General features: G+C 35.6%; 1 protein-coding gene across 1 annotated transcript in view; it reads left to right on the top strand.

Annotated features, from left to right (window-relative positions):
* Window positions 1-1,152: 1,152 nt before the first annotated feature.
* The window catches only part of Eya4 (EYA transcriptional coactivator and phosphatase 4), a 289,205-nt gene continuing 269,796 nt past the window's right edge, over window positions 1,153-20,561 (top strand). The window contains exon 1 of the mRNA XM_074074293.1: window positions 1,153-1,374. The gene's annotated coding sequence lies outside the window, so the exon portion shown is untranslated. The remainder of the gene's footprint in view (window positions 1,375-20,561) is intronic.

Raw genomic sequence — 20,561 nt, 5'->3', positions numbered from 1 at the left:
ATACTGCTAGAGAAATATTTGCTTGCTACCTCCTTTGGAAATTTCCATGTGTAAATTCATTTTAACAAGCTAACATTTTAAAATTAATAAATACAAATAAACTCTGAAAAGCATTGTGTTTTTTAGCCTTCCAACTATATAAGTGAATCCCAGTCTCTCTTTATAACTAGTTGACTAAAAACACTAAAGAGATATATTGAAGAGTTAAATGTATTCAGAAGGCACAGAATGTACATTCCTCCACAGGCTGATATTCTCAAATTTAGGAGTAAAAGCCAAAGCCCACCAAAATGAAATTTCATTATGGCTTTTATCAATTCCAGGGAATAAAACAATGCATGTACTTTTGTGAGTTTCCCAAACTATATCCCAAAGATGCCCCAAATCTAATTGATATAAGAGATTTGACAGTATTTACAGTTATTCCAGAGTCAATCTTCTGAAATATTTCAAAATCTTTTCAAAGTTGCTCTACAAAAGTAATTTGAACATATCAAGTATGGCATGTTCAAAGTCCTACGTACAGTTATTTGATGACAATGCAACAATCAAATGGAAGAACAGTGGTGTAGCACCTTTTGTCATCTAGGCACCATTAACTGGGTACATCAGGCTGATTATTGTCATACTTTGCCAACACTTCTGAAATTTTCTTATTTTACATCATCACACAGCCTCCAGCAAAATTCCTAACAAATATTTGAATATTGGTAAGTTGGCAGGCATTTTCTCCATTCTATAACAATCATGGTTCCTAATAGGCAAGAAAGACATTTCATATTCTCTCTCTCTTTCTGTCATTCTCTCTCTCTCTCTCTCTCTCTCTCTCTCTCTCTCTGTGTGTGTGTGTCTATGACTCTTCCTACAACTCTAGCTCTCTTTCTTTAATGAAGCAGCTGCCTTCTAAACTCAATCCTATATGGTCCTGCCTGAGAAAAGAAGGGGCAAAAATTTAAATCAGTTCTCACTAATTAGAGGAAAGTTGCATGTAAACAATGGAAAGGTCTTTTAACACTTGTGCCTGACATTTCTACTGAGGCTTTAATTCCCTGCTGGGCCTAAAGGGTTATGTGCCTTTTTTAAGCTCCATGTGCTCCTGGCCAAGTACTTGCTGGACATGCTGTGAGTTGTTTTAGAACACCAGCAGTTCTTGCTATTTTAGTCTGTGTCATTACTTGAAGTTGTAATTAATTTAGATGATCTCAAAAACCATAATTATGACAGCTCTGATATTCAGCAAGAATAACTTGCAATCAGATTTGCCGAGAAACTAGTGGCATATTTAGTAGAAGGACAAAAAAAATTATACACTGACAACGAATATCTCACATGGGAACAGACTGCAGGAGCCTTGACAGGGATGAACTTGTTCTTGTAAGTAATTTGTGAGCTATGATATGCTTACTAAATTAACTGCGTCCTGCATTTGACTTGTAATACCATATGTTGCACTCGTTTTTGTTTTTGATCTGAGATTTCATTCATGATCATTTATAGACAAATCCAATTTTAACTCATTCTTGTACATGTAAATATGTGCCCAGAAACACTCTAGTTCATCTTTGTCACCACGAAAAAAGCAAACTAGTACAATATTTAGATTTTGTCTCTTTCTCCTGACTTCTTTTCCTCTTTGAATTCAGTTTTTCTTGTAATAGCTAAATTTCCTAAAGGGTTTTCTTGTATTTCAAACTATGACAAGAAAACCTATGTATGTCCAAAAGGGGAAAGGTTTTAAGAATTAATAGTGAACTTATTAATAGTGAAGAAGTTGACTTGTTGGTTTATTTTGCTGATGTATTAGGACACTCAAGTTAGGAGTATTGAAAAGGGGAAAAAGTATTTTGCATGTGTAAACAATGAACTTCACAGCACTGATACATTTTTAAAAGACCTTTTAAAAGACCTTTCTGAAGAATTGTATTTTCTGGCATATGTCCCTTTTGAGTTGGTAAGTTTTGCAAACAATGATTTTTAGAAAAAATTTATTTAGATTCATTAGAGTTATAGGCACACAATCAAAGGAAATGAAATATAATTTACAGTCAGAAATTCTTCATTTAAATGTTAATTGTACTCTGTATTGGCAACATGGTCTTGTCTGAGCTTCAGCTTCCTTATAAAAAGGTGATGATAACTGTTACAATGAGTTCTACAGAGTTCTGAGGGCCAAATACAGCACAAGCATATTAAAATGTTTGTTTACAGTTTGTAAAAGCAATCAACAATTAGCATTCCACAAAAGTTGCTTTTTACTTAGTAGAGTTGGGGAAAAGGTATGACACATTTGTTTTTGCTTCCTTTTTGTTTTCCATTCATTTTTACGCTTATTTTAGAAAATTTGATAACCAGGAATACTACTTTATTATGCCATTAATAAGTAAGCAGCAGTTATGGGGCAATAATGAGGACTGAACTGCAAGGTCTGTGTTCTGTTTCCACCTGTGGTTAACTTGGTGCAATGTCAGATGAAGTCCCTTGAAGTCTCTGTGATGACTCTGAGTGTTTCACTACAAAATGAGAGCAGTACAGATGGAAAGCGGATGACTCACTTGGCTCCAGACTGTCCAGAACCACAGAGGGACATTTCTTCTTTGTGGTCAAGAATTGTGCACTGACAGTCTTCCCAGAGGCATGGGTGCCTGCTCACCTCCGCAATGAGCCCAGAGGCAGCAGGCCCTGGGCTCTGATGTGAGGGTGATCACAGTTCACTTCCTTGGGGTTGTGGGACTAGGAAGGAGAGGAAAGTTCCTCACTGGCAGTGCTCCTGCATGGGATATTTGCTTCCACATTATCTTTGAAGATAACAGTGCCCATTCTTCATAGGATACCATTTGTTTCCCCTTTAGAAATAGATGAAACCTTTTAAAGTAAAAGTTGACATAGTTTAGTACTAATAAGTTATTAATATTATTATTATAATTATTGTTTTGTAGAACTGTGGTTTGAACTCAGGGCCTACACCTTGAACCACTCCATCAGCCCTTTGTTGTGAAGGGTTGTTTTGAGATAGGGTCTCATGAACTATTTGCTTCAAAACGTGATCCTCCTGAGTATCTAGGATTGCAGCCATGAGCCACTGGTGTCTGGCTAGAATATTATTTTAGAACATACTTTTAATTAGTGCTTCTCAAGACTACCTCTTCAGCATACTTTCCAGAACTTAAATAATATAAGCAGCCCTTAACTACAGGACAGAGAGGGGTAAGGAGGAAAGGAGAGGAAGGCTAAAGTGTTATGCATTTATAGATTTCTTAGTACCATTTTCACTTTCACTCCCAATCCTTGTTACTTTCTAATTTAAAAAATTTAGTTAATGATATTAGTTATGGTATATTTTGGTTTGGTGATATGTTCCATAAACGATGTCTTTTGAAAATTCTTAAGCCCTAAATAAAAAAGAAAATCTAATTTAAAATTTTATCAGATAATTTTTGAAATAATTTCCTTTTTCTAAATGTGCAGTCCATACTCCTCAGTTCAACTTTATACTTTCTACATGTTCCATTCTTATTTCCTTGAAATCCCATAGCTTTGTATGCTCTCTCTCAAGCATAGCTACAATAAAGCCATCTGTTGTCCAAGAGGTCGTTCCTACATGAATCATGCTCTGTCAAAATTTTGAGGTTATAAATGTTCAGCTAATTGAGCAGTCTGACTAGCTGAATACTTGTAAGTGCTTTATAATATCTTTCAACACTTCAAAACCCTGGCCCATTTATACTCCAGAATCCCAGTGCAAATGGGAAAAGTTATTCACATGGATTCTTGCTGATAAAACTAAAAACATGTTTATGAACTTTTCTCAGAATTTGGAATAAAGTGAATGCAGTTCTACTCTTAAATATTTATTTTTGAGCTGTAACTATATTATGCCAAGACAAGTGGTTGGGAAGTAGAAAACTGAGCCAATCAGCCAATCATTTTGATTACTCTGTATTAAACAGCTAACCCAGCCTATTTTTTTCCTTACCAAGTTCATTGGATATTTGGAACTTACAGTTTTTAAGACAGAATTCAATCTCCTACTCCTCCAATTATTTTCTTTTTCTTTAAGAGACACTGAAAGTGAATGCACAAATTATTAAATACTTATGTAACTTACAGGACAGCTCCAGCCACCCATCTCATGGGCATTCCTGGGGACTTACACTCCCATGATCTCTTTTGGCTTCAAGTTTCAGATTTCACAGGACCCTGAGTCACCTTCTTTTATCAGTTCCATCCCTTCTGCTCTGGATCAGTTCAAATGTGGAACTCGGCCCTTTTCCTTGATTCTCTCAAAAAGGCAAATCTGCTCACATATTTTTCATCTTAGCTGCTTGCCTGAAAGTTTGGTGAGTATAAGACAGTTTAGAGAGCATAACACAACTTGGAATTTTGGAGATTTTTCTAATTAAACATGTTTTGGAGCCCAGCCACAGCACATGGTCTAGATCCCTCCTTATCCTTTACAAGATAATTATACTTTCTCTAATGGAATCCAAACTCAACTCTGAGTTTGCAAGTGCACTTTGAAATATGTACTTTAGTTCTTATTCATTCTGTGTCTTTTATCACCTCACCAAGGGAAATGAGTTTTACTCCACTCATTCATGTTCCTAACACTAATATAAAACAATTGGACAAAGACAGCACTAAATAGGACAGAACCAGCTAGTACTGTAAATGAATAATGATTCAAAAGTGCAACACTGGGAAAACTGGTAAAATTCAAGTATGAAGTTTAATTTAATGTTAATTCCTTATTTGTGACAAATGCTGTCTAGTCATATAGGATTATCCACAGGGAAAATTCAGTAAGGGGTACATGGAAACTTTTGCTACTATCTTTATAACATTTCTAGACACTTAAAATTTTTATAAAATAAAAAAGTTTATTTTAAAACAGGAAACATTCATGTCCCAACGAACACACACACAAACCCCACACACCACACATTATGCCCCATAGAAAGATTTATATTGGGTTGGATTTTAAGCAAATAATTCCCTTAAATATGTAAAGCTATTAAAAGCTTAATTAAGTGCTTAAAAGTTTGTACTTGTAACAGATGGGTAATATTTCAGTGGAAGCTTTTAACTTGCCCTCCAACCCCACTGTTGCTTATACCTCAGTTATCATCTTATAGTACGCCAACACTTGCCTTTTTTCTGTTCCTTGAAGGACGAAGTTATGCTCACTATATGACCTCTGTACCTGTCTGACACTGTGTTTCTAAGCATGACTCATCTATTCTCTTCACCCAAATTTCTCCTAACTAAAGATGGTCATTCAAGCTACTGAAGCTACTGCATCATCTTCCCATTCCTCAGCCACATCACCCAATAGTCTCTCTAAAAGTCAGTTTTCTTTAAAAGGGATTATTGTATGTTTAGATTATTTTAATTTTTATTCAAATATTTCTAATTCTCTGTTCTTGATGACAAAGCGTTCTTTTCTACACATTGCTGTGTATTTTTCAAAAAATAAAAACATTGTGTCTATTGTTAAGTAATGAAAATAATAAAATTTGCTGGATAACTTTAAAGAAACACAAATTAAACATAACATAGATAAAGGATCTATTATCTGTCTCATAATAGTATTGAGTGAGTAATAATAACAATCATAATAATAATCATTACAACCAGGACTTTCTGATGGCAGCTTGATGGTAGACCACCATTTACTATGTTCTTATTTACAATGCAAATGCTCAGAACATAGTATTATATTAGCCTGGAAATTAAGACAGCCTAAAGATTAGCATCATGGAGTTCTAATCCAATCCTCTTGTTTAATATTTGTGGCAACTGAGACACAGAAATGCTATCTTGCACTATATTAATGGCAAATTCAAATGCGGAACCAGGTTTCTAGAATCTCAAATGACTAATTTTTCCCCTAAGTTACCTTCCCAGTCCAGTTGAAGAGTAATCAGTTACTTTATGTTTTCACTTACAGAATAAGCAGGTAAAATTAGTTCATATGTTAGAATTTGTGTTTAATCACCCTCTCTTCCTTCTCCTTTGTTCATCAATTATTCTACAACTTAATTGGAAGCAATCTCCTTAAACTCTCATTCATATTATCAAGCTCTTACTCAATGATACCTTAAGTTCCTTAATGCCCTACTCAGTGGACACTGGTGGCTCTGATTGCTCACTGATGATTTACAACACAACACGATTCCACATCTATTGAATCTAGACGAGTAGGTAAAGAAAGATGGTTAACCATTTGCATGCACTTCTTTGGTACTGCCCGAATATTAAAAATAAGGTATACCCAAATATACAAAAAATATATGTCCAAAAATATAATGCAATGAAGTCAATTACAATCAAACCAATGTTAATGTTATGTTTAGTACTGACCCAATTTAAAACTTGAAGTATCATAGATAGTACTGGTAGTACTTTTAAAATTGATATATTTGATTTAGAATTAAATTTCCTTGCTCATGATGAGGGGACAGTTTTTCCTGTGTTTCTTCAATTTCCAATCATACTAGCATTTTGCCTTCAAAAGAAGCCAATCACTTGTAAACATATTATTACACATAAACAGACTAGAAGGAAATCTCATTCACTAGTGTAAATGAGGAATCAATTAAATTTGATTCCTGGCATGAATCAAATTTAATTTACCTTAATTAAATTATTATCTAATTTATTCCAGTACTTAGAAAAAGTTACACATACTACTAGGTTAGTTCAGATTTCTATAGTATAGTGAAAACTTTGCTTTTTAGAAAGAAACTGCATTAAAGTAAATCCTCTAAACTATTATGTAAATTCAGAAAGCTTGTTTATGTTTTAGAATTTTCAAATATACTAAGGATTTTTTTGAAATATTAAATGTGTTATCTTTGTGCCTAAAGAGGATTTTTCTAAAGCTGTTATACAAGTGTAAAGGGGGTAAAAATAATGATTTATCCTATTCAGAGTTATAATGTCCTGTCCTGTACCCAAGAATGGTCTTTGCAGAGTCTACACCATGAGGCTTAATCTTGGTGTAACCACTGCAGAACAAAAGGGGAATATAGACAAAAATAGGTCAAGGAGATAAAATATTAGGACCCCAAATCAGATATATTTCAGAAGAAATTTGACTGAACTTTACTGTTTATATGTTATATTGTTATCGGGAATCAATGGATTCCCCTGAATATCTATAAAGGTCCATGCACATCCAGAATTTTAATGCAAAAGTGTGAGAGTACATTTTTCAGAGTCAAGAGATAATCCACAATTTTCATTATATTTACAAAAGGAATTTATAATCCCCAAAAGGCTGAGAAGAACATACTATTATGTCATCAGGGCATCAGCATAAGCATCATGTAGAAAGAAGGTCTCTTTTCTTCCTTTCTTCAATAGTATTTGACATTTTTTTTATTCCCAGACTAGGAAATCATATTATGCTTAGAGATGAACAGCTGAAGTATACATGCATAATTTAGTGAGAACTAACAGAATAGCTCTGAGGATGAGTAAAGTGTAAGAAAATAAGATTTATTATGCAAGACAACAAAAAATAAGGCTTAGCTAGACAGAGCATGGTATCACAGTCTATAATCCGAGCTATTCAGAAAGTGCAGATAGGGAGGATCATGGTTCAAGGCCAGCCAGAGCAAACAGTTAGCAAGATTCTATGTGAACAAATAAGCCAGGTGAAGAATCCCACACCTGCAATCCAGGTAAGCAAGAGGCATAGATAGGACAAACACAGTCTGATGCTGGCTACAGGCAAAAATAGGAGACTTTATCTGAAAAAGAACTAAAGCAAGAAAGGCCTGGAGGAATGGCTCAAGTGCTAGGGCACCTGCCTAGAAAGTGTGAGACCCTGGTTTCAACCCCAGCGTAAACGGAAGAGGAAGGAGAAATAAAATGATTTCACGTGTAGAAAACTTTATACATAGGTAGGAATCAATTGTTAGGCACCCCTATTAAATTTTATTTTTATTTATTTTTATTGGTGATTTCTTAAGAATTTACCATGTGCCTCAGATCGTGCTAAGCATTGTCTATCAATCTTTTTACACTGAATTCTACAACAAAAAAATGTAGGAAATAATCTTTCTCTCCATTTCTCAGACAAGGAAACTTTAAGCCATTTTGGTAGATCAGGAAAGACATCCAAAAAGAGATGGCACACTGGATTTTGAAAGATCAACATGCGTATTTGGGAATCATGTGAAGCTCAAGATGGAAAGAAGAATAGAGGAGCCGATAGGAGAGGAGAAGAGGAAGACTGACAGCAAAGCGAGATTTCAGTGAGGTGGGCAAACCCTTCTCTTGAGACTCCTGAACATAGAAAGAGATTGTTGAGGAAGGCTTTGAAATGTTGTCTTCCAGAAATCTGCCATACAACAGAGTTACACTGAGTCAGGATGAGGTTCTACATGAAGGCTGGGAAATGGACAGCAAGTTTTGAATTTTTTAAATAGGTTTATTACAGCTTTTATCATTCAAAGTCTAACAGTTAAGTCCCCCCATGCAAGATGCATATTCATAATTTATAAATAGATCAACAAAGGTAGAATTTCTTAAGAAGTCTCTTTCTATTATTTTATAAGAAATCTTATCAATACTTTGAGGGCAAGAAGACATAGAGAAGAAAACTGATAATGAGAAGACTCTAGGAGGAGGAAATGGTGACACCAGCTCCCTTTAAAACTGCTATAACCACCTTTAAATTATGAAAAGTCTCAGGATAGATTGATAATTTATTAAAATGTCATAAATAATCCAGCAATTCTACTTCTCCATATTAACCCCAAGAAATAGAAGGTGAGTTCTGAAACAGATGCACCAAGTTCATAGCAACATCATTCACAAAATCTAAAGGGTAGAAGCAATTCAAAGATCCATGGATGAATGAACAGACAGAAAAATGCAGTGACAATGAAACATTATGCAGTCTCAAAAAGGAAGGAAATTCTGACACTTGCAGCAGTATGGATGACCCTCAAGGACAGTATTCAGAATATGCATCAGTTTGGGCTGGAAAAAGTTCTGAAGGTGAAAGATGGTAATGATTACACAGTAAAGCAAAGATACTTTAAGTACTGGAACAGAAATTTGCTGTAGCTGAATAGTAAAAATGTCATTCATTTGATTCATTCAAATGTTTGTGCACGACATCATCACCACCCTTCTTCAGAATTTGTTCCATCAACCGACTCATGCGTACTTAGCCTAATCCTCTCAAAGGTCAGCCATGTTGTACACCACTGAGTGACACATTTAAATAATTAAAATGGTAAATTTTATATCATACACATTTGATCATTGTATGTGTAGATATATAATAAGTTATTATATCATAGGTAGCATAAATGCATTTTTTTCTGTATATTTAAAATACATAGAGTGTATTTTAAAGAGAACAGAGCATAAGTTATTTGATATTTCACTATTCAGTGAAAGTAGGTTTCTTTATTAGCATATATTAATTGTACAGTGATATGTTTCATTTTGATATTTCCATACCTGCATATAATGCATTTTTATTATATTCACCTCCTCTACCTGCCTTCCTTTCTCCCTTCCTCTTACCCCTGTTGTTTCTAAATACATTTATGAAATTGAGATCTATTCTGAGTAAGGCTGCATTAAAAGTTATGTATTTGTAAAACAAAGTTGTTAATAGATTTCCTAAGTGTGATCAATGCAAATGTTTTGCTTTGGACTTCTAAATGTTGTATAGCTGGATTTAAATAGGCTTAAAATATTATATGGTTAAGATTATGTATCTCATGGTTACTTATTGAGCATAGTCAACTTAGAATATTGTATTATCCAAATTGAAAATGTTGTTTGACATGGCTGATGACTAGTGGCTTATGTGTAGGAAAATATTTTACAGGAACTCTTTAACTAGTGGAAGAGCTAATAAAGTGTATTATCAACACTTGAAAATGGTGGTATATTCACAGAGGGCTTAGTCTAATAGATGACTAACAATTTGACAAATATCATTTTTTAAAAAATTAAATACACTGGAATGTCTCTATAATGTTTTCCAGGGATCTAGGATTTTTTTCAGTGATACATGATCCTCTTCAGGCTCTTAGCCAGCCCTTTAAAAAATGAAACTTAGCTACAGGAAAATGTTAAATGGAGGCATATAGTGATGAATTTCACTGTCCAGTATTTATTTTAAGGAATTTAACCTAATATACAATACAGAGAAGCTTTGCTTTCTCATTCATAATGAATTAAAAAATTTAGTCCCTTGGAAAACATTACCAATGAGTTACAGTGAATAACAAACCCATACATACTTAAAACTAGAATTTTTTTAGTACAGTTTATTTTTTCATAGCTGCCTTGAATGTATATTTTAAACTTAAGTGGGTTCCATTTCTCCACAAATAAAGCATCTTTAGAAGAGAAATTTTAAGGGAACAGATGAAATTTCATTACCATGCATGTGGTCACAACTTGTCAGAATTTAGGTCCTAAATTTCACCATGATACTGATATTCGCACACATTTAAAGTGACATTATTTGGCAAAAGAACAAGTATCTAGTTTGAGTTAGTGGGGATGACAAACCACATTCTACAAGGTTAAAACAATTTTTAAAATCACTTGTTAATGTGATAAGACCAGGCTTATGTTTTTCTTAACCTCATTTTCTGTTGGCCTTTTTGTTCAGCCAATAGGTGAATGAATGTTTTACAATTGACAGATGCATTCTTTACTCAAATGAAAAGGACATGAGGGTGAGATAGTAACTAGAAAAGATTGATTTGTACTTTTGGAGACATCAATCACTTATTTTAAACTTGAGTAGTACTTTCAGTGTAGCTACCTATTTTGACTCTAGACCAAGGAGTCTATCTATGAGGATGAACTTACAGGATTGATCATGTCATAAAAATATATTCCTAGAAGAATTCTGTTCCAGAGAAAAACTTATTGAGTATAAAATTATCTTGGAATTTCTCTTCCTTTTGCCTTTTACTCCTCCTTTCTGGGCCTATTACATCACAAAGAAAGAATCTGCTAGTCTAGATAAATGCTTACACTTACCTTCCTTATTATTCTCATTCTACAGTAATAGTCCCCACAGTTAGTGAGTCTTGTAGGTGGGGAACTTAGTAGGGATTTTACTTCTTCCATTTTGATTTTTCTTAAACATTTATGGATTGACATTATCAATGACACTCAATAATTATTTAAGACAGTTTTGGTTTTGTTTGATTACTTGAAAAGTTAAAGCTTATCATGATTGTAGTCACTGTGGCTATGTAACATATCAAATTGTATCTTCTATTCTTCTTGTATTTTACTTCCCTCTTGTCCTCCCAAAACAGAAAAAACTCTGAACTCATCATTCACCTCTCTGCCTTGCTGGAGCTATTCTCTGTGAGGCCTCATGGAGTCTTAGCTTACCTCATGCCTGCAGAATCCAGACCACAGACAAGGAAGGGATGGGACACGCATGCTTATTCTGCCCATCCAAATAGCTTTCTCAAGACTGAGAACCTGCCTCTCAAATTTCACCTCTTCAATGCTTTTGAAATCAGATAGCTGGCTTCTCAACTACACAAGATTATTATATTCTTTTGGGTTGCTTCTTTATACACTAAAGTCCAAAAATATGCAGAATCAAAAGTAAGGCTCCTTTCATACTTTTCCTCTTGTCAAAAATGAGAGTTTTTTATCACCAATTTTCTAAAGTCTCAAAAGTTGTCCTCATAAGTTTTATCCATATTTATTTTAATTAATGTGAAAGGCCATATCTTAGTGAATGCTGTAACATGATCAGAAATGGAAATCTTATAGAATTGTGTTAATTTTTAAAATATAATTTACATAATATAAAATGTACCTTTGTTTTTTGCAATACTGGGACTTGAACTCAAGGCTTACACCTTGAGCCACTCCATCAATCCTTTCTTGTGATGGGTTTTTTTCGAGATAGCTGTTTGCCCAGGCTGGCTTTGAATCATTATCCTCCTGATCTCCACCTCCTCAGTAGCTAGGATTACAGGTGTGAGCCACCAACACCTGGCTAAAATTTACCTTTTTCAAGTATACAATTCAGTGACTTTTAGTATAATCCAAATACTACCTTCCACTATCTAATTTCAAAGCATCTTCAGCATCCCCTCCAAACCTCAAACACATTAACAGTCACTCACCATCTCCCTGCCCCCTCTGCCTGTGGGAATTACTAATATACTTCTGTCTTTATAGATTTACCTATTCTAGGCATCTCACATAAATGTAACTATACAATATATAGGCCTTTGTGATTCCTTCCTTCATTAAGCACATTTTCCAGTCTATCTATATCATAGCCTGCATTGGTACTTCATTGTTTTTATTGCAAAATAATATTCCATTGAGTGAATATATTACATTATTTATCAGCTGATGGATATTTGAGCTGTTCTGAGGAGCTACCAGATTGAGGGTTCAATCCTTGCTAACACTTGTTATTAACTGATTTTTTAAAAGACATTACAGCGATCCTAGTGGTTGTGTGATAGTATTTCCTTAAGGCTTTGATTTATATTTTCCTTGTGACTGATGCTGTTGAACACCTTTTGTTTGCTTGTTTATTTTTGGTTTTGTGTTCCTGGGGATTTAACTCAGGGCCTTGTGCATGCAAGGCAAGTGCTCTACCACTGAGCTACACCCCCAATCTTGTTTTTGTTTTTCTTGAGACAGGGTCTTGCTATGTAGAGTGAGCTGGCCTCAAACTTTTGATCTTCCTGCCTGAAAAAAAGACTGTTCTTTCTCCAACTGAACTGTCTTGACATACATTCTTGTTGAAAATGAACTGACCATAAATGAAAAGATTCATCCTAGACTCTCTATTCTCTTCCATTGGTCTTTATGTATGTGACTATGCCAGTACCACATGGTCTTGAATACTGCAGCTTTGTAAGTTTTCTTTAATTTTTATTTTATTCATATGTGCATACAATGTTTGGGTCATTTCTCCCCCCTTCCCTCTGCCCCCTCACTTATCCCCCCTTACCCCTCAATACCCAGTAGAAACTATTTTGCCCTTACCTCTAATTTTGTTGGAGAGAGAGTATAAGCAATAATAGGAAGGACCAAGGACCAAGGGTTTTTGCTAGTTGAGATAAGGATAGCTATACAAGGAGTTGACTTGCAGTGATTTTCTGTACATGTGTGTTAACTTCTAAGTTAATTCTTCTCTAACTAACCTTTTCTCTAGTTCCTGGTCCCCTTCTCCTATTGGCCTCAGTTGCTTTAAAGTTCTCTGCTATCTAGGTGTCTTACCTATCCTCACCCCTCCCTTGTGTGCTCTCGATTTATCATGTGATCAAAGTCCAATCCCCTTGTTGTGTTTGCCCTTGATCTAATGTCCACATATGAGGGAGAAAATACGATTTTTGGTCTTTTGGGCCAGGCTAACCTCACTCAGAATGATGTTCTCCAATTCCATCCATTTACTAGCAACTGATAACATTTCATTCTTCTTCATGGCTGCATAGAATTCCATTGTGTATAAATACCACATTTTCTTAATCCATTCATCATTGGTGGGGCATTTTGGCTGTTTCCATAACTTGGCTATTGTGAATAGTGCTGCAATAAACATGGGTGTGCAGGTGCCTCTGGAGTAACCTGTGTCACATTCCTTTGGGTATATCCCCAAGAGTGCTATTGGTGGATCATATGGTAGATCAATGTTTAGATTTTTAAGTAGCCTCCAAATTTTTTTCCAGGGTGGTTGTACTTCCCACCAGCAGTGTAAGAGGGTTCCTTTTTCCTCCCTTCCTTGCCAACACCTGTTGTTCGTGGTGTTGCTGATGATGGCTATTCTAACAGGGGTGAGGTGGAATCTTAGTGTGGTTTTAATTTGCATTTCCTTTATTGCTAGGGATGGTGAGCATTTTTTCATGTGTTTTTTGACCATTTGAATTTCTTCTTTTGAGAAAGTTCTGTTTAGTTCACTTGCTCATTTCTTTATTGGTTCATTAATTTTGGGAGAATTTAGTTTTTTGATATATTCTGGTTGTCAGTCCTTTGATGTGTATCTGGCAAATATTTTCTCCCACTCTGTGGGTGTTCTCTTCAGTTTAGAGACCATTTTGTTTGTTGAACAGAAGCTTTTTAGTTTAATGAAGTCCCATTTATCTTGCATTTTCTTTTCACAAGTCTTGAGTTGTTTAACTAATAGTTCTTCATTTTTTCCTTTAATTACCATTTCATCTTCAAGTTCTGAGATTCTGTCTTCTGTTTGTTCTATTCTGCTGGATTGGCCTTCTTGTTTTGCAATTCTGTTTCGTTCTTTTTTCTGAGGTTTTCCATATCCTGAGTCTCTTCCTCTTTAATGTTGTCTATTTTCGTCCTGAGTTCATTTATCTCTTTATTAATTGTGTTCTTTGTTTTGCTTTGGTGTTTATACAGTGCTTCTATGGTTTCTTTTATTTCTTCTTTTGGTTTCTCAAATTCTCTATTTTTGTTGTCTTGGAATTTCTTGAGTGTCTCCTGTACATTTTGGTTGACCATATCTAGTATCATCTCTATAAAATTCTCATTGGTTACTTGGAGGATTTCATATTTCAGATTATTCTTGTGGGCTTCACTGGATTCTTTGGCATAGTTTATCTTCGCTTTGTTGGAATCTGGATCAGTATCTGTTTTCTTCATTTACCTCTGGTTCCTGTACTAATTTTTTGCTGTGGGGAAACTGGTTTCCCTGTTTTTTCTATCTTCCCATCACTGCCTTTGGTATTGTTATTGTCCCTGTATTGTGTGCAATTAAGAATTTTCTAGCTTGTAATAATGACAATGGTGAGAAGGATGAGAGGAGAGGGAAAGCAAAGAAAGTAAAGAAAAAGGAAAAAACAAACAAACAAGGAAAAAAACCAAAACAAACAAACAAAAAAGTTTCAAAGATATAAACAGGGAGAGATAGTGTAGTAATCAACAGTAAGCTAAGCAGGCATTAGAGAGACAGAGAAAGGATTGAAAAATAAAGTAAAATAAAAAATCTCCAAGTTTAAATGCAATAAAGTTTCAGTCTTAATAATTTTGGTGTTAGTCCCTCAGCCTCCAATCCTGGATATGGTGTCTCAGAAGTAGTTTTGTCATTGTCTCATCAAAGGGGAAAAAAACCAAAAACCAAAAAAAGAACAAAACACCACAAAGTGTCCCAAATTCAAATGCAATACAATTTCAGTAAGTCTTTCAGCATTCAGGTGTAGTTCAGTTGTTTTCTCATCAAAGGAAGAGAGAGAAAGAGAAAAAAAAATGAGTCTGGAGACAGCTTTGTGACTGTCTATCTGAGGCTGTGACTCACCTGCCAGCTGCTGTCAACCTGCTGTTGCTGGAGACTTTATTGATTGCAGATCTCAAGGGTGAGCTTAGCACTCACCTGGCCCTGCAGGCTTTGTTTACTTAGAGTTCTCCTGGGTGCAACCACCACTGTTACAAGCTTTCCCCTTTCCAAGCACACTGGGGGAGGTGGTGCTACACTTGCCTTCTCTGGCTGACGTGTTTATTTACAGTTCACATAGGAAGTGGGTCTTCCCCCCTCTCCTGTGGAGTTTTCCTCCCACCACCACTTTTATAAGTTTTCCCGCTCTTAGTTGCTGGGTGGGTGCCGCCACTCCTGCCTTCTCCAACTGGCTTGTTTATTTATAGTTCCGTGAGGGATTCCTCCCCACCTTCGGTGCTCAGGACACCCCACCCTCTTTGCTACGTGTCTTTGTTGTTGTTGTTGTTTATTCAGGTTTTTTTTTTCTCTTTTTTCCCTGGGTGGGGGGTCGGTCTGTCCAGGTGGCTATGCTGATATGGCCCAGGGTTGTCTGTGGGAGGACCGTGTGCCGCTTAGCTCACCTGATGGTCTGCGTCCTCCCAAGGGGTCTGGGTGCTGGCCTCTGGCCATATGGGAGCCCTCCTGGTTTCTCTGTTTATCATGGAGTGGGAATGCTACACGCTGGCTGGGGGTGTGGAGGAGTCAAAGTTTTGCCTCTTCTCAGTGGTTTTTCCTGTAAGTTGTATCTCCAGCGTCTCTCCAAGATTTTACTTTAGGAAGCACGCTTTCTGCTTCCTCCCTCTAGTCACCATCTTGGAATCTCTCTGTAAGTTTTTAGATCAAGATATTTAAGTCTTCCAACTCTGTTTCTTTTCCTCCAAGATTAATTTGCCTATTCTGAATCAATGAATTTCCATACGAATTTTGTTCCTTTATTATAATAGTTTATAATTTACTATAATTTTCTCTGATCCACTTTAACAATTAGCCATTTCTGTGTTCAATTTGTGCTGTTTTAGAAATCTTGAATTGTTCCTCATTCTAGAATAGGTGAGGGATAAGTCTTTTGTGGAAAAATACCTATTTGAAAGATGCTCAGACAGGAAAGAAGCTAAATATCTCCAGCTAACTTGACTTCTCATCTTGGTTCACGGCCATCTCTGCAATCCACTGACATTGAAAACTGCTGGGGTAACTGTGGTCATTGAGGCCACCCAAGAGAGCAATGGTCCTCAGAAAAATAACATGAAAGCAAGTGACTCCTTTACTGTGTATTCTCATTAGATATAGGAAAAAACCAAACAGCACAAGAGTTGCATGACAGAGACTCAACACTTCATGTTAATACTTTTAAACATACAGGATAAGAAAAGCATTTTTCCTAGTACTAAAAAACATATATGTGACTCATCAGGAATCCTAAAGAACACATTCTGTTTGGAACACATGCCATTTCTTTTATTTAAAATTTTATCACGATTTCTAATGTTTTGAGATGTTTAGGCTTGGGACTGTTTCTATAAATCATGCTTTCAAAGGCTTGTGGAGAAATACCCAATAGTGCTACAGAGCAAAGATTCAGCAAGTATTGATGCAATTAGTGAATGAATGAATAAGTTTAGAAAATTCTTTTCCTTAAATAAAATTATCTTTTCTGAATACACTAGTCAATTAAAGCCCTTGCATTCACTGTTGAAACTTTGTTGAGTTGCATTGAATTTCTAAAATTACATGGTGTGTTGGTAATAATTCACTGTCCAGAATGTCTTTAGAATAAATATTCTATATGGATTTAATACCTACTTACTTACTTCTATGCCTTTTCTGGTGAATTTTTAATGAAGAACTAAAAGAGAAGTATAAGACCTATACATAAGATCTTTCCTCCCACAAGGCTAGCAGGAAGAAAGAAATATCATTCTTAATGGTTAGGGAGAGTTTAACTCCATCACGATTACTTTCAAGTAGGTTTAGCCATGAGTAAATTGTGATGCAAGGGAAATTTATTTTTAGGTCCTTCTCTCCAGATTTCCCCTTGCTCTCCCCTTGCTTTCTTGCACTGACCCTGACTCAGGATTTTGAAGGGATCCACAAACCACCTATTAGATGTAGCTCCCTCTGGACCTAATGTGAGTTTCCCTGTACTCAGAATCCTCTAAAATTCTTTCCCATATTCCCATCTGTATCAGAAGTTGCCTGTCCTGAGTTCTATCTTGTCAGGATCCCACTGACTGATTCTTGAGAGGGTTGCTAACTAGTATTATGAATAGTCACACTGATGAGATACCCATGTTAATATATCTCAGAATAGATCATCTCTAAAAAAATTTTATTGAGAATAACATATATTCAGAAAAAGGTACATTACTCATAAATGTACAATTCAATGACAATGAACACATTCATGTATCTAGCACCAAGATCAAGACATAAACATTAACAGAAGTCCTCAACCCTTTTCCAGACGTTTACCCCAACGAATATGGACTATGCCTACTTCCAAAACCATAAATATTGTCCATTTTTGTACTTTATTGGATTGGATTGAATCATACCTTCTGTCACTTAACATTAGACTTATTTGTTCCCTCTGTATTGTTGCATGTGTTTTTGAATTGTTCTCATTGCCATATATATAGTGTACCAGTGAGAGAATATGCCACAATTTATTTATTCACTCTATTGTCATTGGCATCTGAATAATTTCCAGTATGAGTATATTAGTAGTCACTCACATTCTTTACATGATTTTTGTTTTTGTTTATTTTGTTTTGCATTTTGGTAAACATAACTTTGCCTTTCTGCTGTATATATACTTAGGAGTAGAATTGCTAAGTCATAGGGCACACATATATTTAGCCTTAGCAGAGTGGAATAAAATTTTTTAAACTGGCTAACCGATACTAGCAGAGTGCTATAGGTCAAGTTTTTCTATATCTTCCCCAATATTTAGTATTGTTTGCCTTTTCCTTTTGGTTTTATATATATATCTATATATATATATATATAGATATATATATATATCACTAGAATTTTGGTCTGCTGTTGTTGTTATACTGATGACAAGAAGACTAAACATTTTTCAAGTATTTCTTGGTTTTCTATATAACTTCTTTTGCCAAGTGGCTATTGAAGACTTTTGTCTTTTTCTGGGCTTATTTTTTTCTGGCTGATTTATAAACATAATTGTATGAGAGAAAGGGACTGTAATCATGGAAGCAGGGAGATAATCAAGGTGTATGAAGCCTGGGAAAGATCTCTAGACATAGTGTTGTTTCTATTTCTGGGTAGTTTGCTGCATCTTAGCCATACAGTATACTTCCTGGTGTCATGTGAACAAGACTCCTCTTTATTTATGTATACCCTTTGAGCCAACACCTTACTTAGACCTGATATTTACTTACCAACTTATATGTCTGTTATTTTTTATCTTAAATTGGAGCTAATAAAAATGTTGTTCAAAGTTCATATCCTGATAAGTTGTCACCAAATATCAAAATCCAAGTGGAAAAAAAATGCAGGTAACTGAAACACGTGAAGGTAGAATAGAATAAACATCCTGGCCTTAGCTGTCATGTCTCTTGACCACAGATGCCACAATAGTAATATTACCCTCTGTGAGTGGTCACAGTAACCAAAAACACTGAGGGGCACCCACAGCAATGAATGAGCCTACTACATTTGAACCAGCCCAAGGAATTTTCTCATCAGTGTCCCTCCTAAAATAAAGGTGAGGAGCAATGCAAAAAATAATGATAATGCAAAATTACTAATACTGTAAGCTGTATTTTCCATTTCTCTGAATTTTTTTACTTAGTCACAGGCCTACTGCAAGTTTGTAGTTTGCCACCACCCCTTAATTCAATTTGTGGACTGGTTAGCCCATCCAACTGCATGGAGAACTGCAGCAAAACTGCTGATCAGTTACAATTTCAGCTTATCCGTGATTCAATTTAAACCCAGTCTATAACCTATGTATTTTCACATGGCTTCATACATTCCATACAAATAATTGTCTTTGGTTTTGGTTTGTGTCTATTTGTTTTGGTTTGGTTTCTTCTTCCCCTGAATGGTGTGAGCCAACCATAGTGAATCATCTCCCAGCGTTGTTTAACAATCCATCTTGAGAGTCTCATGAACTTGGACTTGAGTCTCTATTATGCTTCCTACTTAGCTTCCTACTTAATGAAGTGACTCAACCTCCTCAAACTTTAGTTTCTTCTCTGTAAAATGGACTAAAAATAGTACCTACTTTGGAGTGATTGCCAGGATTGAAGGAGATGATACTTTTAATAATATGGAGTAAGTATTCAATAAAGCTAATCAATACTCCTACACACTTTACTACATAAAAACTAATGTATACTTCTTTAACACAAATTATGTATCTGTAGAACCATGTCAACATTTTGGTAGTGATTCTTCTTCATGTACTTGTCCTTTAGCTTTTGAGCTTTCTAGACTCAGAAATGATGAAAAGTGACTTTTGGTCTCTACTGTAACTTTAGAGAAATCAATAAATTGACCTGTGGTTTTCCTCATGTATAAGTTAGCAAAACTAATTAAAAGAACCTTGCCTTATGCAGGTTCCCAAGTAATATAAATGTGAATGAAATGCTTTAAGTACTCAGATGAAACAGAAACATTTTACCAAAAACATGAAAAAACACCCAAGATTAAGTTCAGGAGTGTTGGCTTAAAACAACTTTTGTTGCTGTCGTCACGTCTCCCCTTTCCTTTTCCTGGGGTACTAGGTTTTCCTGCTGATGGTGATTCCTCATGTTCCTATTTATTTTCCCTGGGGCACTTGCCCTAGACCTGTCCTTCCCAGGTCACTATTCTATATAAAAACATCTTCATTGTGTGACACACAGTCTTAAAGTGTGGCCCAATTTGATAGCATATGTGGGAAAAAATAAAGTTCCCACTGTCAGTTTGGATGGGTCCAAAGATATGTCTGTGTGAGTAAACATATCTTCATCAAAATGAAAGGAATGGGATGTTGAAAATCTTTTAGGGAGTTTTGGGTGAGACATTTAGGGAGAAATGAGTCTTCTTACTAGATCAAAACCATCAACCAGCTGGACTTGGTAGCTCAGGCCTATAGTCCTCACGACTGGGGAGGTGAAGATAGAGAGGAACATGGATCAAGGTCAACCCAGACAAAAAGTTCATGAGACCCCATCTCAATCAATAAAAAGCCTGACATGGTGACACATGCCGGTCATCACACCTATTTAAGAAATGTAAATGTGAGGATCATAGTCCGGGCCTATTGGGCATAAATGTGAGACCATATTCAAATAATAACCAAAGC

The sequence above is a fragment of the Castor canadensis genome, chromosome 1, assembly GCF_047511655.1.
Source record: "Castor canadensis chromosome 1, mCasCan1.hap1v2, whole genome shotgun sequence".
In the NCBI taxonomy this organism is placed as follows: Eukaryota; Metazoa; Chordata; class Mammalia; order Rodentia; family Castoridae; genus Castor; species Castor canadensis.
This window is presented reverse-complemented; position numbering and strand designations above follow the sequence as displayed.